Source organism: Alligator sinensis, unplaced genomic scaffold (genome assembly GCF_000455745.1).
Source record: "Alligator sinensis unplaced genomic scaffold, ASM45574v1 scaffold177_1, whole genome shotgun sequence".
NCBI classification, from domain to species: domain Eukaryota; kingdom Metazoa; phylum Chordata; order Crocodylia; family Alligatoridae; genus Alligator; species Alligator sinensis.
In genome coordinates this window covers 383,973-408,143 of record NW_005842269.1, presented here as the reverse complement: position 1 = coordinate 408,143, position 24,171 = coordinate 383,973, and the positions used below count along the sequence as shown (strand labels likewise).

General features: G+C 44.7%; 1 protein-coding gene across 1 annotated transcript in view; it reads left to right on the top strand.

Moving 5' to 3' along the window:
- Positions 1–23,242, top strand: part of LOC106722410 (potassium voltage-gated channel subfamily A member 6-like) — a gene marked incomplete at its 5' end in the record, with an annotated part of 47,002 nt that extends 23,760 nt beyond the window's left edge. The window contains one exon of the mRNA XM_025209106.1: positions 21,366–23,242. The remainder of the gene's footprint in view (positions 1–21,365) is intronic.
- Positions 23,243–24,171: the final 929 nt, after the last annotated feature.

The window sequence follows — 24,171 nt, the reverse complement described above, 5'->3', positions numbered from 1 at the left end:
TAGCAACTGTAAGAAAGCATCCCCGGGTTAAAAGGTTGTATAATTAACCCAGACCACTTTGTAGTGCAGCATGCTTTGATGGACTGTGCCGTGCCTGTGAATTACATGTTCATGTATAATGTTGCCATTATCCTAAGAGAGGCTTTATGCAAAAATCTTCAGATCTCTGAGAAGAGAGAACATATATACCCGTGAATAATACATGTTCCCTGCCTCCATACAGCAGGTAGTCCTTCAGCATCTTGTTATCCATATATGTTACTAAATAACAAAACAAATTCCCTGGTTGTAATAGTTTCATAGTCTCATAGTTGGTAGGGTCAGAAGGGACTTGAGGAGATCATTTAGTCCGACCCCCTGCCATGGCAGGAAAGAATACTGGGGTCAAACGGCCCCGGCCAGATGTTCGTCCAACCTCCTTTTAAAGACCCCCAAGGTAGGAGCCAGCACCACTTCTTTTGGAAGTTGGTTCCAGGTCCTAGCCACCCTGACAGTGAAATAGCGCTTCCTAATGTCTAGCCTGAAACTACCCTCTGCTAGCTTGTGTCCATTGTTTTTTGTAACTCCTGGGATTGCTTGGGGGAACAGGGACTCTCCCAATGCCTGCTGGTTCCCCTTGACTAGTTTGTCGCCACTAGATTCCCCCCTCAGCCTTCTCTTTTGGAGGCTGCCACTGCCACTAGATCCCCTCTCAGCCTTTTCGTAATGGGAGGAAGGATGCATGTATCTAGTAAGAAAGGGTGGTCCTTGCTGTGCTATTCAGTCTTCCGCTACTCCTATATCCATATAACTGATTCAGGGAAGTCCCAGTGACACACAGACCCCAGATATTGAAATAGACAGGTGGTAAACCTTCCTTGAATGTTAAACATGCCTAACAAATTTGAGCAGGGAATGTCAGAATGGGTATTGATCACCTGGGAATTGAATCAATAGGCTGAGAGCAAAGAGACCATAAGTGAAGTATAAGAAGGATGGTTTTATAGCTGCAGTAGCATTGCACTGACCATTTGGGTTTGGTTCCTGGTTCTTTCCTCAGCCTCCTGCATGACTGTGCAAAAGTCCCTTTGGGTGTGCCTTTAGCATGACTGTGTGCCCTGCCCACATGTTTCCACACAAAGGCTCCAAAACTGGTAGAATAACTTGGAGATTTTTGTGGAGCTTCCTCCAAAAGCTGCTTTCAAGCACCTTGGAGACCAAGATCTCAAGAGCAGCCACAGAGGGATGACCTTGGGGGCTGGGGCACATGACTTATGAGGAGAGGCTGAGGGAACTGGGTTTATTTAGTTTGGAGAGGAGAAAATTGAGAGGGGATTTGATATAGTAGCCTTTAACTGGACAACTAAAGCGTAGTCCCAAAGAAGATGGAGCTAGACTGTTCTCAATGGTGACAGATGACAGAACAAGGGGCAATGGTTTCAAGTTGCAGCAAGGGAGATTTGGGTTGGATATTAGGAAAAACTTTCTCACTAGGAGGGTGGTGAAGCACTGGAATGAATTACCCAGAGAGATGGTGCAATCTCCATCCTTGGAGGTTTTTAAGGCCTGGCTCAACAAAGCTGTGGTTGGAATGAACTAGGTAGGAATGGTCCTCCTCTGAGTAGGGGGTTAGACTAGATGACTTCCTAAAGTCCCCTCCAACCTTAATTTTCTATGACTCTATGACCTTGGCTTATTTCTTCACTGGCTTATTTCTGGGTTTGAGCAGGACAGATGCAGGACTATCTTGGGCCTGAACAAGACACCACTGTGGTATACACAGGCCCTTAATCTCTGAGGGTCCATGTTTGTGCACAGCACAACACAGTGCCATATAGAGACCCCTGAGCTAAGTAGAGGAGCAAGCCCTGCTTTTCAGCTGACCTGATTAGCCCAGACAGAGCACTGAGGTAAACTGGCTATACTGCTTCCAGTACCTGGACTTGCTCAGGTAGTTAATATAGCACTGTGTTGTGCCTTGCAAATACTTTCTCTCAACCTCAGTTCCTCAGGTGTAAAATGAGGTAATAGTCCTTCATTTGTCCACCCCCTTCTCCCATTCGAATCTCTAAACTCCATGTTTAACCAGGAGCAAGTAAGTTCTCTTGCTGTTCATACAGCACCAAGCACAATGGAGCACCACTCTTGCTTGTGGATGCCAGGCATGACTGGAAGGGTAGTTAATATGTACATAGAGTAGTTAAAATGAAATGGAAAGGGGCATTTTGTCTCCAAAACCAATATCCATGTAGTTGAATATGAAAAACTATCTCTAGTGCCTGCTAGCTTTATGTTGGTTGGGGCCTGGTCCTTCGATGTGCTGGTGTCAAGGGAAGTCTGTTTCTCACAGGATCAGGCTTAACATATGCAGGCTGTAGCCCCGTCCTTTGTGATTTTCCATTCCCTTGTGCACAGTTCTCTGTGATTAAGGGCTGTTGAGCATTTCCAGTGGACAAAGCCTAGGATTGACTTATTGCTGGGATAAATAGAAAGCTGGCAGCAAAGGTAACTGATAGAGGCTGAGGTTGACTATTCTCAGCTTGTCTGGAAGAAGTAAATCAAAATACGTAAAGGAGTCTTTCATCCTGAGACTGCTGTATGCTATACAGATATAAAAGCAAAAGGAAATAACAATGTAGAAGCTGGGACAGAGCTCACCAGTTATTTGTGTCACAGTTTTGTATTGGCTCTTCAAGTACTAATGTGACTCAGATGCTCGCTTCACACCAATGTCAAGCACTCCAAATCTGGCAGGATCATTTGATCATTTATTTTTAATGGCATCTTTAAAAACCCAGCATCTGATCCTCCTAAATGTTCTGCTGGTGTTCATGCCTTTAACTCCTTTCAAGGAGCACAAGGGTACAGAACAGACAATTGCAGCTCCTCGTATTTTATATTTAGTTATGTATTAGTAATTCAGTGGCAGAAAGTGTGTGATAGGGATGGGATGAAATCTACCACAAACTCCTTACTGTGATAAATGACTGTGATATAGGAGCTAGTTCAACTGTACCTTTTCTGCAGGGGGGGGGCTTTGCATCGTTGGGTGGCAGTCATGACACATCAAGTGGGTTTTCTGGAATATTAAAAAAAAACAGGTTTTATACTCAGTGTATAGTAAGTTGGTCTGAGGCACATGGGTCCAGATCCTCACATGGTGTAATGGACTGGTGTACTTCCACTGACTGTACTGGATTTATATTGCCTATGTACTTGGCCAAGGGTCATTGCCCACTGAAGAACTATCTGCTTGTTTTCTGTTCAGCACCCACCACATTAGAGCACTTGGTGTTAGTGCATCATAAATATTGCAGTATTGTTAATACTATATTTTCTTGCATAGATACAACCCCAGATAAGATACACAACTTAGAAAGGCAGAATGAATTTAAAAAAATACTTTTCCATGAGAGTCTCTGGCAGGGGAAAGAGAGAGTCCACAGCCAGCAGCAAGGGAGCCTATCATGCAGCTTTACTTTCACTTTCCCTTGGCAGAGACAAAAAACGCTACTACTGTATTTTCTCATATGTAATGCGCACCTGAATTTCCAGCATCTGGATTCTGGGAAAAAAGGTGGCATCATATGGAAAAAAAATATGGTAGCTGATGTGACTATTGCAACAGCTGACATAATGCAGGAACACTGTAGACATCAGCATTTTTTTCATTGTTTTCGTAACAGAAAAAAAGAAATTAGCTCCTGTTTTGAGTGCCCAGGGCTCGGTCCTGCAGATTGTCTTGGAACAAAACTAAAATTCTCCTGGAATTTTTGTTGGAGTTTGGGCTGGGTGTATTCTGCCAAGCGTTTGTGTGTCCGAATGCATGGATGGCTGGCCTGCCACTCAGGAGCCCTGGATTCTGTTTTCTGCCCTGCTGTGGGTCTGAGGGCTGGTCCTAGATGAGTCATTTCCCCCTTTCTGTGCTCTGCTTCCCTGTCTATAAAATGGAGATGATGGTATTTCTCCTTCATAAAATTCTTTGAATTTTTTTAGTGCTAAAATTCTCACAGAAAAACCAGGTGTGGTGTCAGTTAATTTTCTCCAAACTGATTTTCTTCTCCTTTTTCTGATGCTTTATGTTGCATCAAAAAACAGTGCTCACAGCCCTCACTGTGACTGGCTGCATGACTTTTAATAAGGACATTAGCCTTTCAGCGGTCTTATTTCTGAATTTCTTCACAGCTTCCACTTGTCCAAATGTAAGGCAAATGAGATGCTACCTCTGTTTCCTTCCTCATGAAATAGAGATATTGGGAGTAACCATCGCTGGTGTGTTTCCACTGAAATTAGTAGAACTGTTTACTCTGTAAGTCTTCCATACAGTGAGAGTGGGCACATAAAATTACTTAAAATAGCCAGAATCAAAAGTTTTATGCTTAGCATAAACCTAACTCTAAGGGGAATTGTGTACATTAGCTTGCTATGCAAAGTATGCAATAAATGTAGGGTCTTCAGTCTATTGGCTTATATCTGCTCCCATTGAAGTTAATGGGATTTTAACAGACTTCAATGTAAGCAGTATTAGACCAGCATCAAGTTTTTGGTTTTTTTTTTTTAATTTCACCTGAACTCCCCATTTTTATTATTATATAAATATAAAAATGACATTGAAGACTCTCTGATCCCAAATTCATCATGACCAAGTCCTGACTGAAGTTGCTGAGCTTTTGAACGAGGCCTGTGTTTGGAGGGCGAATACGGCTTCTGATCATGCAAATTGTGGCTAAGTACAGACAATCAAAAAGCCTAAGGCTGAATTGATTCAATCTTTGCAGGTTAGTCTAAGCCAGTGTTTCTCAACCCATGGGTCACAAACCAAAAGTGGGTTGCAAGAATATATAAAAGGGTCGCAAACAATCACAGCATGGAAAATAATGAATTTTCTCCTTTAAAAGAGAAAAACATAGGAAATTGCAGGTTTCCTCTTGCAGGTTGGCAGAGTTCCAGACTGCAAGGGGCTACTTCGGGCTGGGTAAAGGAGGAGGAGGGTGATCAGACAGGGGGCATCATGTACATGTGCATGCATACATGCATGTGGCAGCCAGGCAGCGTGGAAAGCAGGTCCTACAGCTCCCTCCAGGTAAGTCTATGGGGGCAGGGAGGGGACATAGACACAGTGGGGAGGGGTGTAGATGACACGGCAGAGAGGCATTCAGGACACATGCCCCCAAGATCTGTGCACCCACAGTGGACACAGGGCTGCAGTCTGGCTGGACTGGCATGGGAGGAACTGTCTCTGCGGCTCAGCAAGCAGCACCTGGTGCAGGACAGCGGAGTAGGGCATTGAAACTCATTGCTGCTGCCACTGGGACCCTGCACCACCCGTGCCACCAGCAGTGCAAGGAGTAACAGCCGGGGGGGGTCCATGCTACCCTCACCTCTTCCCACAACCAGTCGCTTCACTCAGGCCATGGCTTTACCCTGCTGCCATGGCCCAGCCACTGCCATTGCTTCCCTCAGGCCATGGCTCTACCCTAGAAGGGAGGTGGAGTAGTGGGCAGCATAGGTGGCCTGAGGGGTGTGGTGGTGGCAGCCGAGTCATGGCAATGGGGTAGAGCCATGGCCTGGCACATGAGTGGCTGGTGGCCCCCTTCCCATTCATTACCCCTCACGCTGCTAGTGGTATGGCTTTCATGGGGGTCCTGGCAGTGACAGAAATGAGTCTTGCCACCTTGCTCCACCCTTCTATGCTGGGTCCCACCTGCTGGGCTGCAGAGGCAACTCCTGCCTGTGCTGGTCTGGCCAGGCTGCAGCCCCATGCCTGCTGTGGAAACACAAATCTGGGGAAACATGTACCACCCCCCTTGTATCTCATACTCCCAGCACCCCACACACCCACCCCCTGCCCTACACACTGGAACTGGGGCCTGGGGGCAGGGGGCAGCAGGTGAGGAGTGAGGGATACCAGCAGTGCTGGAGGGGTGGGAGGCTGCGGGTTGGGACTGAGAAGCACCAGCAGACCAGGGGGCTGCAAATCAGGAGTGAGAGGCATCAGGAATTTGCACTGTGCAAATTGTACAATGATGTATGCCACTTGGGAGTGATGGAGGGCCACATATTGATATTGCTCTTAATATTTTCCTATTGATTTCTGTCTTTAAAATTAAGACTGTTGATCTGCTTCAACTTGTAGTGTGGAATAAGTATTTTGGGGCTAAAATACTTGTGTTTTTTCTACTTAAACTATTTGCTGGGCTGGGACTGGCCATCAATGTTTACAAATGGGTCCTAATACAAACAGGTTTGAGAATCATTGGTGTATGCGGTGTAGATTGAACTGAGAAGGAAGTGAACAGACTTTTATTCACTTTTGATTCCAGAAATTCAGCCTCATGCCTACAATGGCTCAGGCCAGAAGCAGGGTGGGGGGTTGGCACTAGAACACACTACCCTGCTTGGCTAGGGACAGACATTCAAAAAGCCTGAGCCTGAATTGATTTAATCTTTGCAGGTTAGTCTAACCTGGTTAGGGGCTAAATTAGTTTTGTAACCAAAAAGACATCCCAGAAATGCAGGCATATGCCTGCAGTGGCTCAGGCTAGAAGCCAAGGGGTGCTAGAGCAGCCCTCCCTTCCCTTCCACAGAGCTGAGCTGAGGGGGGAGTGGCAGGGCCCTGGCAGGATGCTATGATTAGGGAGGGGTTCCCCCACATCCTGAGCAGCCCAGCAGGGAATTTTATCATCTCTAACTCAGTGCTTATCACCCCATTAAGAAAACAACAGAAGGACATTAGCAGCTACCTGTTGATTCTGCCTTTGTCCCCCACAGCTCAGCGTTAGCCAGTATGTGGTCTACTAGCTAATGCTGAGAGGTGTCTGTGAGGGATGAGAGAATGACTGCTTAGCAGAGAGAGGGGAGGGAAGTGGGGGAGCAGAAGCCAGGCAGATGCCTGCAGAGAGTGCCGGAGCTGCAGCCAGGGAGCAGAAGGGAGGAGCCAGCCCTGCTGTGGAGCAGAGAGCCCCACCCAGCCCAGAAAGCATGTCAGGATGCTGGGGGACTGTGAGTTAACTCCAGTCTGGTGGGGATCTGAAACAGAAATTCAATAAACCAATTTAACCTAAATCCGTTAAGTCTGACACTACATTCATCCAGGTTTATCGTAAACTGGTTTCAGCCATTTTGAAACTAGTTTATGTGCACTGAACTTCTGTTACATTACAGATTTGAACCAGTTTCTGATCACTTATGCCAGTTTATATGTAATTTTTGTCCCTAGCCTAAGTGCTTATAGCATCCTGCTTCCATCTTCTTCTCCCTGTTTTGAGGAACAGTGCCTTTGCTAAGGCCCATTCTTGTTAAATTTATAACAGACCCCAGCATGACTGCTTTGCTTTGAAATAATGCCAAAGATTCCAATTCATTAATATTTAATCATACATAGAATTGTCATGAAGATGTATGTCTAGGTAACTTGGATTAAAAATAGCAGTGCAAATGAAGCAAGTTAGGTTACTGCTCATTTTAGGAGCTCTAATTAAAGCCTGTAAAGGAGTTTGGGGTTGAAATCAAGCTGCTAATCTGGTTAAAACTTGTTTGCTAAGGCTGTGTAAAGCTTCGGTCCCTGATTCTATTCGGTGGAGATTCAACCCGATTCTCTGAATCTGAATTGAATCAGAGAACCCTTTAATCTCTCTGAATCGATTTGAATAGATTAGGCGATTTGTACATATACACAAATTTAAATGTTTTTTTTCTACATGTCTCTAGATAGCAGGGGCTCTGAATGTTGTGGTGCTGGGGCAGATGCAGCTTCTCACAGAAGCACAGGGGGCTCCCCAGTGCACTCAGCAGCAGACCCAGAAGTGGACCGCTGGGGAGCGCAAGGGGGGCCCCCCCCCCGTGCCCCCCTGACTCGGTGACTGGTGCCTCCTGGGCCTGGTGGGCACCTGGGGTCCCCCTGCAGCTGATCAACGAGCTGAGAGGGGACACGCGGGGGCCCTGCGTGCTCCTTGGCAGACCTGGAAGTGGACCGGAAGGGTCCGCTTCCGGGTTCGCTGCCGAGCATGCTGGAGAGCCCCCTGTGCTCCTGTGGGATGCTCCATCCACCCCAGCACTGCAGTGATCATGATCTGCGCCTGCTACCTCAAGGTCTGTAGAAAAAAAACCTTTAAAGCTGTGCTTGTGTCCAAATCACTGATTCACCAAATCGGCATCAAATCTTCAGGTCTGGATTCAGCCGAATTGAATTGAGGACAATGATCCAAATCAATGGATTGAATCACTGTTTCCTGTTTCAGGTCAAATCCAAATTGAATAGGGCCCATTTCGCACAGCCCTATTATTTGCCCTGCTATTTGAATCAGAATTAGTTAACCCAAGTGAACATCTTACCTTGTATTGTTGTGGTTTAAATTTTACCAGGCGTGTAGTGCCACAAGAAGTTTGACTTGGGGGAGTTCAGAGTAAGGTAAGGAAAAGGCATTACACAGTATAGGCCTGATTGCCATATCCTGGCCCTTCCAAAGTTTGGTGAGAAGGTTTCAGTATCTGGAACACAACTCAGAGCTGAATGTCGAAGCATCAGTTCATCCCTACCATGGAGCTATGGATTAGATGAGCACATATCATATTTATTTCAGTCTTCTAAAATAGAGTGAACATGATGATGTGGCAGTTTGCTAATTAGTAAGGTTGCTAATTGAATTGGTGTTTGCATAGCACTTGGAACATACAAAGTTCTTTGTCAAGGACAAGTATTATTAATTAGTTTCAGATGTATTGACTGCAATTACTTAGTGGTATGATAAAACAGTTACTTTGTACACTGTGGGGTAGCTAGAATTGCCTGTATCCTATAGTGCTTATTCAGACAGAATGCTCCTAGAAATCAGCTGGGCACTTTAATTAGAGCAGCTCTCAGGAACTGCTCTAATTAAAAGGTCCACAGCTTCTCGTGTATGCACCATCCTGCACTTCAAAATGGTGGCAGGGGCACTTTAAAGCTCTTTCAACGAGCTTTAGTTAAAGTGCCCCCACTACCTTTTTGAAGTACAGGAATGCTGAATGCACATGATGGTGAGGCTGCTGGCGCGTGCTTATTACACACTCCAGCAGCTTCAATTTAATCAAATAATTGATTAATCAAGTCTGCTCCAATTCATGCTAATTAGCACACGTCGGAGCAGGTGTCAGGCATGTGTATAGGTGCTCTTGGAGATTTTCCTGAACAAGGACAGAGGGGGCAGGCCAGGACTCATACAGATGATATGGTTTGGGAGAATATGCAAAATTCAGATAAGTGGTACTTTGAACAAAGGGCAAAACATGACTCGGCAAACTTATAGGAAAAATTCACTGCTGGTGGCTGTGTGTGTCCTACCAACAGAGGCAGAAAGTATAGCCAGAAGCCAAAGATCACTTTGTAATGGGTGGCATAGTGCCATCTTGTGGATCTTTAGGTATGTAACTGGTAATAAAGCTTAAAGTAGGATGGAGACAAATAGGTCAAAACCTACCATAGGTAGCTGTTGTGGAATCCCATGAAATACAGATTCCCTGCTTAATGTGTGAGGAAAGTTAGTCACTTCAGAAAGAAAGCCACTTAAAACCAGCATGGTGATGTTTGGTGGTGCCCAGAAGTGAACTGTAAGGCAGTGAGGGAAACTGGGTACATCTACACATGCATTAATGTGCTTTAGTTAACCTGCATTAAAGCTAGTACCTCAGGGCATCTTGGATGCACCAGAGATGTGCTGCTTCAGAGCAGTCTTGAGTAATCGAGCCTGCTCTGTGTGGGAGCTGACACACACCGCGCTGCGCTGCTTGCAGTTGTATAAGTGGCAAAATAAGCGTCAACTTCAAGGTGTTTTAGCTCAAAAGTGCGCTGCTGCCATTTTCTTTGTGCTGATGTGCATTTCACCATTTACACAACTGTAAGCGTTGCAGTGCTGGGTGCTTTTCAAAGCTGCGCACTGCGGTGCTTGCATGTAAAAATGCCCATAGGGCACTTTTACATGTGCCTCGGAGAAGAGTGGGGGCCAGCACTTTAACTAGAGCGGATCTGAAAGGCGCTTTGATTAACGTGTCGCAGGGTCTCATGTATCAGCATCCCTGCGCTTCAAAATGATGGTGGGGGTGCTTGAACTCAAGCTTGTAACTACCATGCTCAGCAGACTCAAGTATGCTCTGATACACTGTAATTACAGTGTGTCAGAGTGATTACGTATAGGCACCATCCATTGGGAGATACTAGTAAAATGCTCATTAGTCTGTCTTAATGCACATTAACTAAAGTGACGCTTAATATGCATTAGCCTATTTTAATGTGCATTAACTAAATAGAACATTTCAGAGATGCTTTAATGCACATTAAAATAGGCTAATGCACATTAAGGAACACGTGTAGATGTGCCCACTGTGTGAGAAAAATTAGGTCACCTCCAAGACTTCAGGTGCTTTTAGGGTGGGATGGAGCTGAGTGCAGGAGTGCTGAGGATTTCCATTTGGGACTTAAGCATCTAAGGTATGTTATGGACTTTTCCCCTACTATCAAGGCTCCATATGAAAGACATTAAAAAACACTGAATCCAGGATCATCCATGTAACTGTTGATGTCACAGTTAAATAAAAAATTTAACCAAAACACACAATTCTGCAAGAGCATTACACAGGGCTGCAGTGAGGGACAGTAGGGGGTCACACATGCACAGCAGAAGACAAACTTTGGTCACATAAGGAAGTTAACTTTGGGAAAGAACATAGGACTTGGGATTTTCTCCACATATTGAGAGCCACCTAATCAGAAAATGGTTATGAATCTCTCTCTGTCTCTCTCTGGACATAGCTACATTTGTACCTTGGTGCCACAGTGTGGCATCAGTCATTCCTTGTTTCTATTGCTTTCCTTCTGTTTGTACCAGCCAGCAGTGGAAAAAAAAACAATGCAGGGATTTACAGCTTCCGCATTTCATTTGAGACAGGACCAATCATCCATCTGATTAAAAGCATCGCTTTATTTAATGTGACAATTACACCAGTGCTTTTTACAATGAAATGGATTGGATCCCATACATCCAGTGCTAATCTGTCTGCTCAATCTCCTCACCCTTATTCTCTAACAGTTTAGCAGACTAAACTATCATATTTGCACTTTTTTTGCTTAAGACTTTTGTTTTCCAAACACATAATGTTACTTCTCCCAAGTTCTTCATATTCCCAGTAGGGATGTGTGAAACCAGCCAAATTCAATTTGGATTTGGATTTGGCCTGAGTCGGGGATAGTGATTCATTTAACTGATTCGGATCACTGTCCCCAATTTTATTTGGCCGAATCCGAATCTGAAGATTCGATACTGATTCAGAGAATCAGCGATTCAGCCACAGCCACAGCTTTAAATGTTTTTTCTACATACCTCGAGGTACCAGGCATGGCTCGTGAATGCTGCGATCTTGGGGTGGATGGAGTGTCCCACAAGGATATGGGGAGGCCCCCCCACTTGCTCAGCAGCAAACACGAAAGTGGACCAGAAGCACTTCCGGTCCATTTCCGGGTCTACTGGGGAGTGTGCATGGGGCCCCCCTGCACCCCCTGGCTTGATGATCAGCCACAGAGGGACCCCGGGTGTCCCCCCAGACCCAGGAGGCACCAGTCACCAAGCTGGAGCGGTGTGGGGGGGCCCTGCTGTGTACTCCCCTGCAGACCCGGAGGTGGACCGGAAGTGCTTCTGGTCCACTTCTGGGTCTGCTGCCGAGCATGCTGGAGGGCCCCCCGCACCCTTGTGAGATGCTCCATCTGCCCCAGCATCACAGCATTCATGAACCGCATGCTAGCTAAAGGTATGTAGAAAAAACATTTAAAGTTATATCTATGTCTGAATCTCCAAATCTTTCCAAATCGATTTAGAGGGTTCCTATTCGATTCAGAGAGAGCAAAAGGTCTTCTGACTTGATTTGGATTCAGAGATTTGGCCACCAAATCGGGCTGAATCTGTGCCAGATTGAATCGGGGACCGAAGCTTTGCACAGCCCTAATTCCCAGTATTCTTCCTCTTCCTCAGCAACTTAATTTTTTTCTCACTTATCTCCCAGGAAACTCTTAGTACTTGTAGATCTATCACTTAGCTAAACATTTTGAATGTGGCAATTCACAGCTCTTTCTGAATGACCCCTGGCTCCTTCACATTGTCTGGGAGAGAGATCAATTAATTCATAGATTATAGAGTCGGAAAGGACCCAATGAATCATCGTGTCTGACTCCCTGCCCCGGGCAGAAATGAAGACTGAGGTTAGATGACCCCAGCCAGGTGATTGTCAAGCCTCCTCTTGAAGACCTCCAAGTTAGGTGACAGCATCACCTCTCTTGGAAGCCCATTCCAGACTCTGGCCACCCTTATTATAAAAAATTTCTTCCTAATGTCTAACCTAAATCTACTCTCCACTAGTTTGCACCCATTATTCCTAGTTACTCCCTGGGGTGCTCTGGTAAACAGCGCATCCCCAATTCCCTGCTGTCCTCCCCTGATAAATTTATAGGCGGCTACAAGGTCACCCCTCAGCCGTCTTTTGTATAGGCTGAAGAGATCCAGATCTGTCAACCTCTCCTCATAGGGTCTTTCACGAAGTCATCACCTCCCTCAATCTGTTGGTCATGCATCTGCTAATACACAACAAGGTGCTTTGTTGATGGCCTCGTTACACTGCCAGCTCATGTTCATCTTGGAGTTAACTATGACTCCAAGATCTCTCTCAGCCTCTGAGCTGCTGAAGAGGACATCCCCCAACCTGTAGGTGTGCTGGGGATTCCTCCTTTCTAGGTGGAGTACCTTACATTTATCTTTGTTAAATTGCAGCCTATTATGTTCTGCCCATTGATCTAACCTTTCCAGGTTGGCCTATAACTGCCCCCTGCCCTCTGGTGTATTAACTTTGCCCCATAATTTGGTATCATCCGTGAACTTGGAGAGGGTGCTCACCACAGCCTCGTCCAAATCACTGATGAAGATATTAAATAACACCGGCCAAAGGACTGAACCCTGCGGGACCCCACTGCCCACCTCCTTCCAGGCTGAGAATGACCCATCTACCACCACTGTCTGGGTGCAGTCCGGAAGTCAGTTGGCCACCCATCTGACTGTGTAGGTGTCCACTCCACAGCCCATTAGCTTCCCTATGAGAATAGGATGCGAAACTGTGTCGAAGGCCCTCCTAAAATCGAGGTAGATGACATCGGCCTCAGCTCCTGTGTCAAGGCCATGTGTGACCTGATTATAAAAGGCTATAAGGTTTGTCAGGCAGGATCTACCTGTGACTGACCCATGCTGGTTTCCTTTCAGCATCGTTTCCCCTGCTGGGCTTTCACAAATATGCTCTTTGATGATTTTTTCTAGTATTTTCCCAGGGATAGAGGTAAGAGTGACTGGCCTAAAGTTACCTGGCTCCTCCCTTTCTTAAAAATGGGCACCACATTGGCCTTTTTCCAGTCCTCAGGGACCTGTCCAGGGCACCATGAGAGCTCAAACAGCCCTGTCAGCAGCTCAGCAATGACACTGGCCAATTCCTTCAGCACCCGTGGATGGAGGTCATCCGGGCCGGCTGACTTGTTCCCATCCAGCCCTTCCAAGTGCTCTTTAACTAAGTCAGCACTAACCTCTGGCTGTCTGGTGCCTTTTGGACATCTGTCTATTCTCAAGGTGGGGGGATTGTCTTGGTCAGTATTAAGGAATTCTGAAGCGAAGAACTCATTGAAGAGCTCTGCCTTTTTGTCTGCGTCAACCACCAACTGACCTGATTTGTCCTGCAGGGGCCCTATGCTACTCTGTGCCTTCTTTTTGCTCACTATGTATCTGTAGATGGACTTTTTATTGTCCTTGATTGTTGTAGCCAGCCTAAGCTCCAGTCTTGCCTTGGCCTGCCTAACTGACTCCCTGCAATGGCGCGCTAGGGTGGTGTATGCCTCCTTGGTGGCTGCCTCCTGCTTCCACTGCCTGTACATCTCTTTCTTTGCTCCTAGTCTTTCCTGAAGCTCCGTGTTCAGCCAATGGGGCTTTTTTATCCCCTTAGCCCCTTTCCTGCAAAAGGGGATAGACTCCTTTTGTGCCCCAAGGATCACCCCCTTGAGAAACTTCCAACGCTCTTGGACCCCCATTAGCCCGATGCTCTTGAGTTCGGGCACCTCACTAACTAGGTTTCTAAGTTTACTAAAGTTGGCCCTTCTGAAGTCTAAAACTTTAGCATCACTGGATATTTTTCGCACCCTTTGCTGGTTAGTGAACTCTACCAAGTGGTGGTTACTATCACCCAGATTACTGTGTACCTGCAGGTTCCCCACAAGATTAGCCTGTTGCTAAGACCAGATCTAGCAAGGTGCTACCCCTGGTGGGACTGGACACCATCTGGGTTAGGTGAGTACTCTTAATTGCTTAAAAGTATTTTTTTTAGGTTGTTCTTGTCAGTACAGGAAGTGTCTGGTTTGTTTTAGTGTAATAGCATACACCTCTACAGGCCAGGGTCCAGAGCTGTTGACCATGTCACTGAATTTAGTGAGATTTGTTGAGGAGCTCTTCAATGCAAGATGCTTAGAATTTGGCCTTAAATAGTCTCTCTCAAACTCCGTGAACCATGGTCAAAGCACAGACTTGGAGCACAATTTAGAAAAAAATTAATTCTGTTTCTCATGACATGCACACACAGCATCCCCAAATTTAATTTCCTTCTGAAATGAATCTTTCAGTGACATTCTAGGCTGTTCTGATAAGAAGCCATCTCAATCTTCCCTACTCACTGAGGAAACCAGGGGAGATCCAAGCCCTTTTTTCTCCTGGATGCTTCCTAAATACAGATGCAGAAGAATATAATGCTAGGAAAGCAAACCAAAAATGTATCCCCAAATGATTTCATAACTAAGATTTTGAATTTGCTGGGCTTTGATTGCTTTGTGGGTAAAGGTTACATCTGCATGAATTAATGTGCTTCAGTTGATATGGACTCCTGCGACCTATTTGGCAATAGGATTTGTCCCCTGTTCTTTTTGTGAAAATTTACGCCAAGGTTTTTCTGAAATGCAAGTGGTCACTGATTTTTGGAGTGTCTTTTGTATTGAGTGCCCAATTGGGAACACTTTAATTTTCTGTCCTTGGCAATTCATGCTCCTTTCATGTGGTCTGAATGTGGGTAACCAAAATCCAAAGGGTCTGTAATCACTGGCCATGGGTGGCATGTGTGGTGCGTGTCCCAGGCCTGCGCACGGGGCTGGTTCAGCCTCCACCATTTGCTGCTTGAGGGTCAACCTGCGACCCATCACTGGGTGCCAAATGATGTGGTTCTGCAGGCCAGAGCTGCCCCATGGGCTGTGTGTATGACAGCCCTGAGTTAGTCTACAAGGTGAAAATCTACCCTGCCTTATGTTTTAACAGTCACTTTCATACCAGTCTGGGCTTTTTTAGATATTTTATTTCTCTTAGGTTCATAGAATCATAGTGATGGAAATGTCCTCTTCAGTCACCCAAGTCTGTCTTTTTTGTTCTCTCTTACCCAATCAAAAGATTTTCAATTGCATTCTGGTCTAGCGATAATTATTATTCTGTTCCAGCTTTTAAAGTACTGTCATCATCCCAGGGCCAGATTTTAGTTGTTTGTTGACTGTCATGGCTCAGTTGACTTATATTAGCCAAGGCTCTAGTCCTTTGGTGCTTTAAACTATGCAATAGCATGGCTTCAATAGAAACCCAGTGATTTACACAAAGTGAAAATCTGGCAACTGAGGTCCTCTTGCCACATGGAATGAATAATTTTCCCCATGGAAGTCACTGAAAGGGTTAATAATTGCCTGCTGTGTGAGGATAGCATCCCAGTATTTCAATCTTAGAGGCAGACACTAGAACCTGTTTGGCAGTGCTTTGCTTGTGTTGAGTTGCTTAGAGAAATGTCTTTGTCATTGCTTTGATGACTGTCCCACCTGCTCTGGGCCTACTGATTCATCTCTGCCAAGACTGTTTTTAACACAAACCCCACTGTTACTCAGAAGCCCTGTGGCAAAGGTGTAGACATACTCAGGGGCTGTCCATCCACAGAGGTATGACAAGGACTCAAGAGTCTATAAGCAAATGACTGATTTTGCTCCTTAGAATTTCTTGGGGAAAGAAAGTTGCAGCTTTTGGCAAGGTCTGTAAGAAATTGACCACTTAGAATAGGAAGTCTGAGCATTTGTGGCCAGCTCTGCAGCTGTCACACAGCCAGCCTCTCCTCCCTTTAACAGTCAAATTGCTAATAATTTATTAGACCCCCAGCTCTTTAAGGTATTTAAGAACATGCTTAAACATAAATATGTGAGTAAGATCAGTAACCATATGCTTAAGTTAGTTATCTAGAATAGGGATGTCAAACCTATGGTCCATGGACTGGATCCATCCTGCAAAGGTGGCTCATTCTGTCTATGGGTTTTCTCATGTATCCACCTTTACAGGGTGGATGTGGCCTATGGAGCCTGTTGCCACCCCTACCTTACCTGCCATCTAAAATCAGCATCAGAGGAAAATGGCCAGGGCAAAGTGGGGATGGGGAAGCAGAGTAGTGTCTGTGTTAACCCCCTGGGTTGTGGGGGCGGCACGGATGGGGGTTGGGCCAGCCACAAAGATGAAGGCTGTTGCCACCACTCATGAGTTTGATACCCTTGATCTAAAGTAATGGAGATCTGGATGTTTAACTCTGAAGGAGCTGAGGGGAAAATTGCTTTTCTAGATTGTAGTTCCTTGGGGTGATGGTAGATTGGTCATTTTTTATTTCTGCCCAGTAGCTCAATGCTACAATGTTTTAGTCCACTCCCTTTATTGCCTTGTATGCAGAATCCTGTTTCTAGTCAGGAGATGTCTGTTTGGACTTGCAAGTACTGCATATTTAAGTTTAGACCAAAAAGAAAGGACCTGTTTTCATTTGAGTTTTATTTTTAATTAATGCAAACACTTCTATCAGTATTAATTTTTGCAGAACCTAAATTTGGGGTTTGAAGATGCCTCTACAGTAGACCTGAATACTACAACGATGACAATGATAAAACCTACTATATTAAAATCACAAAGAGATCTTTTTCTTTTGTTGAAACCCACTGAAGTATTGGTTCATTCAGTTCCATAGGATTTGCTATTTTAGATCAGCTAGCAGAGCCATAGTTGCTAACTATAGTTCACTTATTTTTAATGATTGTTCTGGGGGTAATTAATTTACAGTTTTGAAGGGTGGATTCCAGGGATCAAATATATAGGATCTTCTTGCACTTGTTTTACACTGGTGAAACTCCATAGATTTCAAGGAGGAGTATTCCTGATTACCATGATATAGATAGAGCAGAATTAGGCCTGTGATGTTACTGAACTGGTTACTGAATTGGAGTTCCTAGTTAGGGCTGTGCGAGGCTTTGGACTGTGCTTCAGATCTGGAGAAGCATGTCCGGATCAAAGCACTGGCTTCGTTAGGCTTTCCAAAGCGGTTCTGAGCTTCCAAACTGCTTCAGAAAAGCTTCGGAGCCGCTTCAGAGATCCAGCCATAGGGTATAATGGGGAATCAATGAAATATCTATAACCTTGTTGTTTTTTTGTCTGACTTGGATGAAACTTGCAGGGATGGTAGCCTCTGCTGAGATCATGAAGCCTGCCAAGTTTCAAGAAGATGGGTGCAGGGGTTTGGGGAGAACTGCACCCAAATTCTTGAAAGCAAATTTCTTGTCACATGTATGTGTTACACCACAGGGGAGTGAAAACTGCAGGGGTGGTGGCCCCTGCTGAGGCCACAAAACCTGCCAAGTTTCAAACCTGCAGGGGTTTGGATGGAACTGCACCTCAAGCTGCTGACAGGCAGAACTCGTGACATAGATGACCCTGTGTGTGTTAAGGTGCAGTGGGCTGAAAACTGCAGGGGTGGTGGCCCCTGATGGGGCTGTGAAGCCTGCCAAGTTTCAAGGAGATAGGTGCAGGGGTTTGGGGGGAACTGCACCTCAAGCTGCAAACAAGCAAAACTCGTGACATGGGTGCTTGTGCAACTGTGTCTGTCTTGGGGCAGTTGATTGTCTGTATTGATTATTTCTTCTCCTTAGTCTGTGGTTTTGTAGGTGGATCTCCGAGGCGGCTCCGAAACTGCGGAGCTGCTTTGACTGGTTCGAAGTGGGAAACCAATCCAGAGCTCCGGATCGAATCACTGGCATCCAAAGCAGCCGGATCTGAAGCTGTATCAAATAGCTGCCTACTCGCACAGGCCTATTCCTAGTCAGTCCATGTATTGCATCTCTTGGAGTTTTCTGTCATCTTTCATGATGTTTGACATGGGTCCTTTGAATCTTCAAACTCTAGGGAGTTGCTTGCAGCCAGTAGTTTCTCTTGTGACTAGTTTGGAGATAAACAAGTCACTTATGAGTTTACAGTTAAAGTTCCCTATCAGTGGACTTGGACAGATAGCTTATTTACACCTGTGCAACTAGCCTTTACCAGCAGGTACGAACAAGGAGCAGACAGATAATGCAAACTGTACTCCTCTGTGCCATACAGTCGGTGTATATTTAACTTCCAAAAAATGGGAGTGAAACTACACTCAATTAAATTCCAGCAGTAGGTATTATCTGTCCAATTTCATCCCCAAGTAGCTGTTTGGTTGATGCAACATTTTATCACACCACCAAGTGGCAAAGAGCTGCAATAGTGGCTACTGTGAGCAGCTACTCCCAGATGACTGCTCATCTGTCCACTCTGGATCTTGGGGTAACTTATATTAGTGTACAACACTGGCATAAATTACACTAGTATAAATGTCAATTGTCTAGACCCCAAGAACCTTGGAGAAGATTTTCCTCTCCCACAGAAAAATCTGTAGGACAGGGTCTCTGGGAAAGAGAACTCAGTGAAAGGAACTCTATAAAAATGTCCTCATATTATTCCCGGGAGGGCAGCTCCCAATGTCAGATACCCTTGCTAATTTGGTAAATTGAAAATAAGGGTGACCAGTCTTCTGGGATAAATGGCTTACAATTTATATTTTCAGCAGCCTGAGGATGGTCCAGTAAGTGGCACACTTGATTAGATTGTTACATTTTTATAGATTCTTTGTTGAACTGCAAATATGTGTTTTTAATTGTTTGCTTCAGTAATTAAAAACACATCGCTGCTGATTTTCATCATGCCCCACATCTAAAAGGAAGGGCTGTCTGCCAGCCTTGGGACCTCTGAGATTTTCTGCTTTATGTCATTCTCCACTGTAGAGTTTGCCAGTACTGGAACCATTATTCTAGGCAGAGAGAACTCACTAACACATTCTTTTCATAACCCATTGTTACTCTTCCTTCCCATATGGATCACTGATGAGCAGCACCAGTCTGAGGAGTATGCTGGTCTGGAAGCTGGCACAGGTTGCTTTTCACGGTTTCTTTTTAGTAGAAAAATATGAAATACTATGAATAATATGAAAATGCAACAATCTGTTGGAAAATGTGTAAAAACATGCACTTTAAACTTATAAGAAGTAGTGAATGGGATTGTTCACATGTTAAAGTATGTGTGTAAGGCAGTAATTTTCAACCCGTGAAATCCTTTGAAGGGTGATGGGAGGCATGAGGAGATAAGCACAGGCTCAGGTTGTCCTTCCCTGGTTGCTCCCCCACCCCCACTACTCATCCCCTGTGCAAGGAGGCAAGAACATGCTCATGTCTGCCCAGGTGCTCCTTCCTTTTCCCCATCTGCCCAGCCCCTTTGCAAGGAAGTAAGCACTGTAATAAATAAATGGGGTGCTGCTCAATTCAGCGAAGGCTTACGGAAGGGTGTCTGGACTCTAAAAAGGTTGAGAACCACTGGCATAAGGGCTTCACTGGATTGGAGCTGTGATGTTCACCATCTTCTAGAACTGAGTCTTAACTCTGTGAACTTAATCTCTCATCTAAACCTCACATCCGCATCCCAGTGTGAGTGACAAAATGACATTCTAGATGCATCCTAGGTTAGTCTAAATGAAGGAATGAACAGCCTACCTACAGAATGAAAATAATAGCACTGTTTGCTCTGTGTGTGTGTGTGTGTGTGTGTGTGTGTGTGTGAAATTTGTGACTAATCAGAATTGTGACCTCCTTTGATGCAGTCAAAAGGTTATAAAGCATCACAATATTCTGTTATATTCACTTTAAGCTTTTCCACTCTCTCTTTTGTAACTTGTAACTGTAAATCTTTTAAAACCTTGCTGCCATTACAGAGGCAGATGGACTCCTTTTTCACCTGGTAGCTAAAGGTGACTGCCTCAAAATTTGAAAGCAGAAAAGTCTGGAGGTGAAGAAAGCTCTTGAAGGGATCTTCAGTTGGAATAGGGTCAAAGTTGTTCACACTTCTTTGCTTCAAGTATTATTTTCCAAAAGATGTCTTCAATTTTCAAAAGCTTCCCCATCTGTGATCAATATCCCTAGGGGTAATGGTGGGTTTATATCAGTGCTTCTCAACCAGGGTGCAGTGTCACCTTGGGGTGCCTTTAGATCCTTTCAAGAGTGTCACAAGGTAGGTATGCATTAGGTATGCAAACATGATTCACAAGGTAGACCCATAAACATAGTGTTAAAAAGATTTTGACCTGTTGTGGTCTTTCTGAGTTCTTTTTAACAGAAAAATTGTTCTATTATTCTCTATTGTCAAAAATGCAAGTGAAAACTTAAGAGCTGGCATTTTCTGAAGGTTGCCTTAACTCTTAAAAGGTTGAGAACCACTGGTTTATATTTTGGCTAAGAATGCATGCAGCCAAAACGAGGCTTTATTTTAAAAGCTGTAAAAAATGAGATATAAAAGACAGTGACTGTGCATGTGTCTTGCTACCCTGATGATGATAATTCTCAGACTATTGGTACCTTCCTCACTCACTGGGTGGTTCAGAGAAATAGAATCCCTCTCCCATTGGTCAACATTGAAATGCATCCTATCTGCTTGTATCCCCAAAAAGCAGGTACAGTTCATCTTTCATAAGAAAGGATGTGTAGTAAGTAGAAGCAGATAAAAGGAAAGGTGCTGTTTGCCCCAAATAAATTCCTGTGGGTATACAGGAAAAGAACATAAGTGATGCATCCTACTGCCTCTCACTGCAGAGTTGCAGGGGTAGATGTACACAGGACCACTGTATCCTCACATTTTAATAAAAAGCACGCAAGTTGAAACCTCACAGCTGTGTTTTCAATTCATGCAAATAAGACATGCTTCCTTAGCAGAACACCTACCACTTTTTTCTTGCTCAGTTGAGTTACCTCTTGGCTGCTGCAAGGCTTCGGTGTCAGAACCGTGCAGTAGATTTTGTGTGCAGTCTCTCACTGTAGAGGGGGTGGGGTTTTGTGATGCAGCATTTTGTGATGGAAACTGGCTCACTTGGTTTGTGTGATATTTTTCTGTTTTGTTTGTTTGTTTTTTAATGTTGCTTTAATACATTTTATTTCCACCCCCCAGGCAACAGAAACAGAGAAGTCCTTTACAAATGGGTAAGATATACGGACAAACCATGTTTGACGCCCCGAGAAAAGTAACCAGAACACCACTCCAATTCCAGTGATGGTAACATGGAAACTGAGGCCTGTTGACGATCTTAAAGGCTGTTCATTCAAAGGGCCCTGGAATTCCCTAGGAACATTGAAACAGACACCCATGCACCTCCACAAGACTGGGATAAGGATGCCTATTTTAAGTCCTCCTCCAGCTGAAGGGCCTAGGGCTGGCAAATGCTTAAGGTCAGCTCTGAGGAGGGCAACATGACAGTTACTCTCTAGAAAATTACATGGTCTGCCTGTCTGTCTGTCTGTCTATCCCTCCATGCCCTGGATCACTGTGCATTTATAAACTACATTTTCATAACTCAGATAAACGGTAGGTGTTTAACCAAACCCAGTGGATTATAACTGTCCTATTAATGTTTTACAACTGTGATGATTAGCTGTGATATCAAAGGGGTATGTGCAATATAGAGGCATTTCACATCCCCCTGTAAGGTATCTTGCTTATTTTGTGTGCAGTAATTGTTTGTCACATACATGTTTCTGATGCTTCTCTCAAAGGAGGCGGATTACAGTGCTTTTCATTGACCATGGAGAGCCTAAGAAATAGCACTGTTCAGTTCTCATCTTCTTATTCAGAAAGTATAGTGTCCAAGTACTCCTAAAATGCAGTCTGATCATATGTGTTGTCTCGAAATGCTAGGAGTCCCTTTTCATTGATCAGTTGTGTAAAAACCTTTTCAAGCCCCAAGAGTCACGAAAGGCCTCCTAATCCTGAGCAAACAATGGGGTAAAACCTGAAGGAAGATTGAAATAGAAGGGAACAGAGGAGGGATGGGAAATGATCCTCTGGCCCATAATACACGGTGCTTGACAATAGCAAGCACCAATATGTAGCCATGCAGCCAAAGGTGAATGGCCAAGGCTGGAATAAATGTTTCATGCCCTTGGAGATGGGTAGAGGTGGGTGAGAGAAGCCTAAAGGAGTTAGGTGTTAAACTCCTACTGAACCTGAATGGGTGTTGAATACTTAACTCACATTGCCTCCCTTTATAAATCCTACCCCATAAGTTTACATGTGGGACTTTTAAACTGATTGGCAGTCATTTGTTTCTGGCAGCTTGTGAACAGTGATGGAGGAGAGATCCCCTTTAAGATGCACCTCCCTGTCCTTGGTAGCCTGGATGCTACCTCCTAGAGGCTGCTGATTTACAGGTGCAATCCTTTGAACTGCCTAGTACTCCCTGATCCCTCTGCCTTCAATAGAATCTGCTGGTGCTCAGGATCTCATAGGATTAAGCCCAGAGAGATTTGGGACAGTGGAGACAAAAATACCCAGGAAGCCCCTCTTGCTTTAGGTCCTCAGAGCTGATGTCTTGCTCTTAGATGGGCTTGCAAGGAAATTGGGGTGTTAAAGGATTGTGGAGGCCCACATCCTCTTGCTAGTATTTCAGGCCTTTGAAACTACACCAGTTTACACCAGCTGAGTCCCAGTATTTCTGACAAGAGCCCAGCTGTTTTTTCTCTTTTCCTTTAAAATCCAGTATTTTCAAATGAAGTGATTTGGGGAAAGGGAGGCATTTAACTAGCTTCTCAGATCTTAATTCTGAAATTCAGTAATTACACTGTGCAGGATGCTTGCTGGGTGTCCTTGCATCAAGGGTGGAAGGCCACACTGAGGAGGAGGAAGTTGTCCAAGCTTGTTCAGTAACATGCTACATCCTTCTGCATATGGTTCCATGCTGATCAAATTCAGCTTCACATAAGTGAGAAGCTGATTAACCCAGTTGCTAGATATCTGTGATTACTCTTGCCAGTTAATCCACTGTTAATGGGCTGGCCATATGAATAAAACCATATTTTTAAAACATTATGTATGTTTTTATCTCCCAAAACTGGGTGGGTTCCAGAAGCTAATGATACTTCTATGAAACATTTGCTCTGTAACTGATACTGCTGTGCTGCTTTCTCAGTAAAGTTCATGGTTATTTGTAGAGGAAAAAAAATCCCTCTGAGGGACCATGCCCTGCATTGCTACCATACTGCAACAGGGTCCATGTCAGGAGAAGGCCTGAAATCTCATTGGGTATTTTCTCATGTTGCATGCTGAGTCAGTGTCAGCTGTATTAGAGCAGCCTGAATCTTGCTCTGATTTTTGTCAGATTGCAGTGATCAGAGGATGAAATAAAGGAGGCAAGGAGCAGCAGAGCACTCTTGTGCTCCGGTCATGTTTCCAGCTGTTCCCATTCTCTTACCAAATTATCATAATTTGCAATAGTATCACCCTATAGAACCCCTCTTCCACTCTTCCCCCCAATCCCAGCTTTCTAAAGATACCCATGAGATGGAAGCATGTTTTCAGGAATAATTTATTTCAAGGACTCTGGCCCAAGTTTGTTTAGTCTCTTAGGAGGTGCAGCTTTGTGGTACTAGTCACCTATAGTGACTTCTAGGTTACTTCCCCAGACCTGGACTGTCTGGAGTGCCCCTTGCCCATTCCACCTCTCATATTACTTTACCCCAGAATTGAGGAGAGCTTCAAGAAAGACATGGCATGGCCACACCTTACCAGCAGTGTCCCCGTGCCTGGAGTTTATTGCCCATCCTACAACCCATTATAACCCTTTGATTCTGATGGAATAAAGTAAGCAGGCCACATGGGGAAGAGAACAAGGGCCCATTTCCCTCACTAGATGGAGTTGGTTGCCTCTGGTTGCATGAAAGGAATAAAATGAAGGTGATTTTGAGTGTGCAGTGCTGTTAGC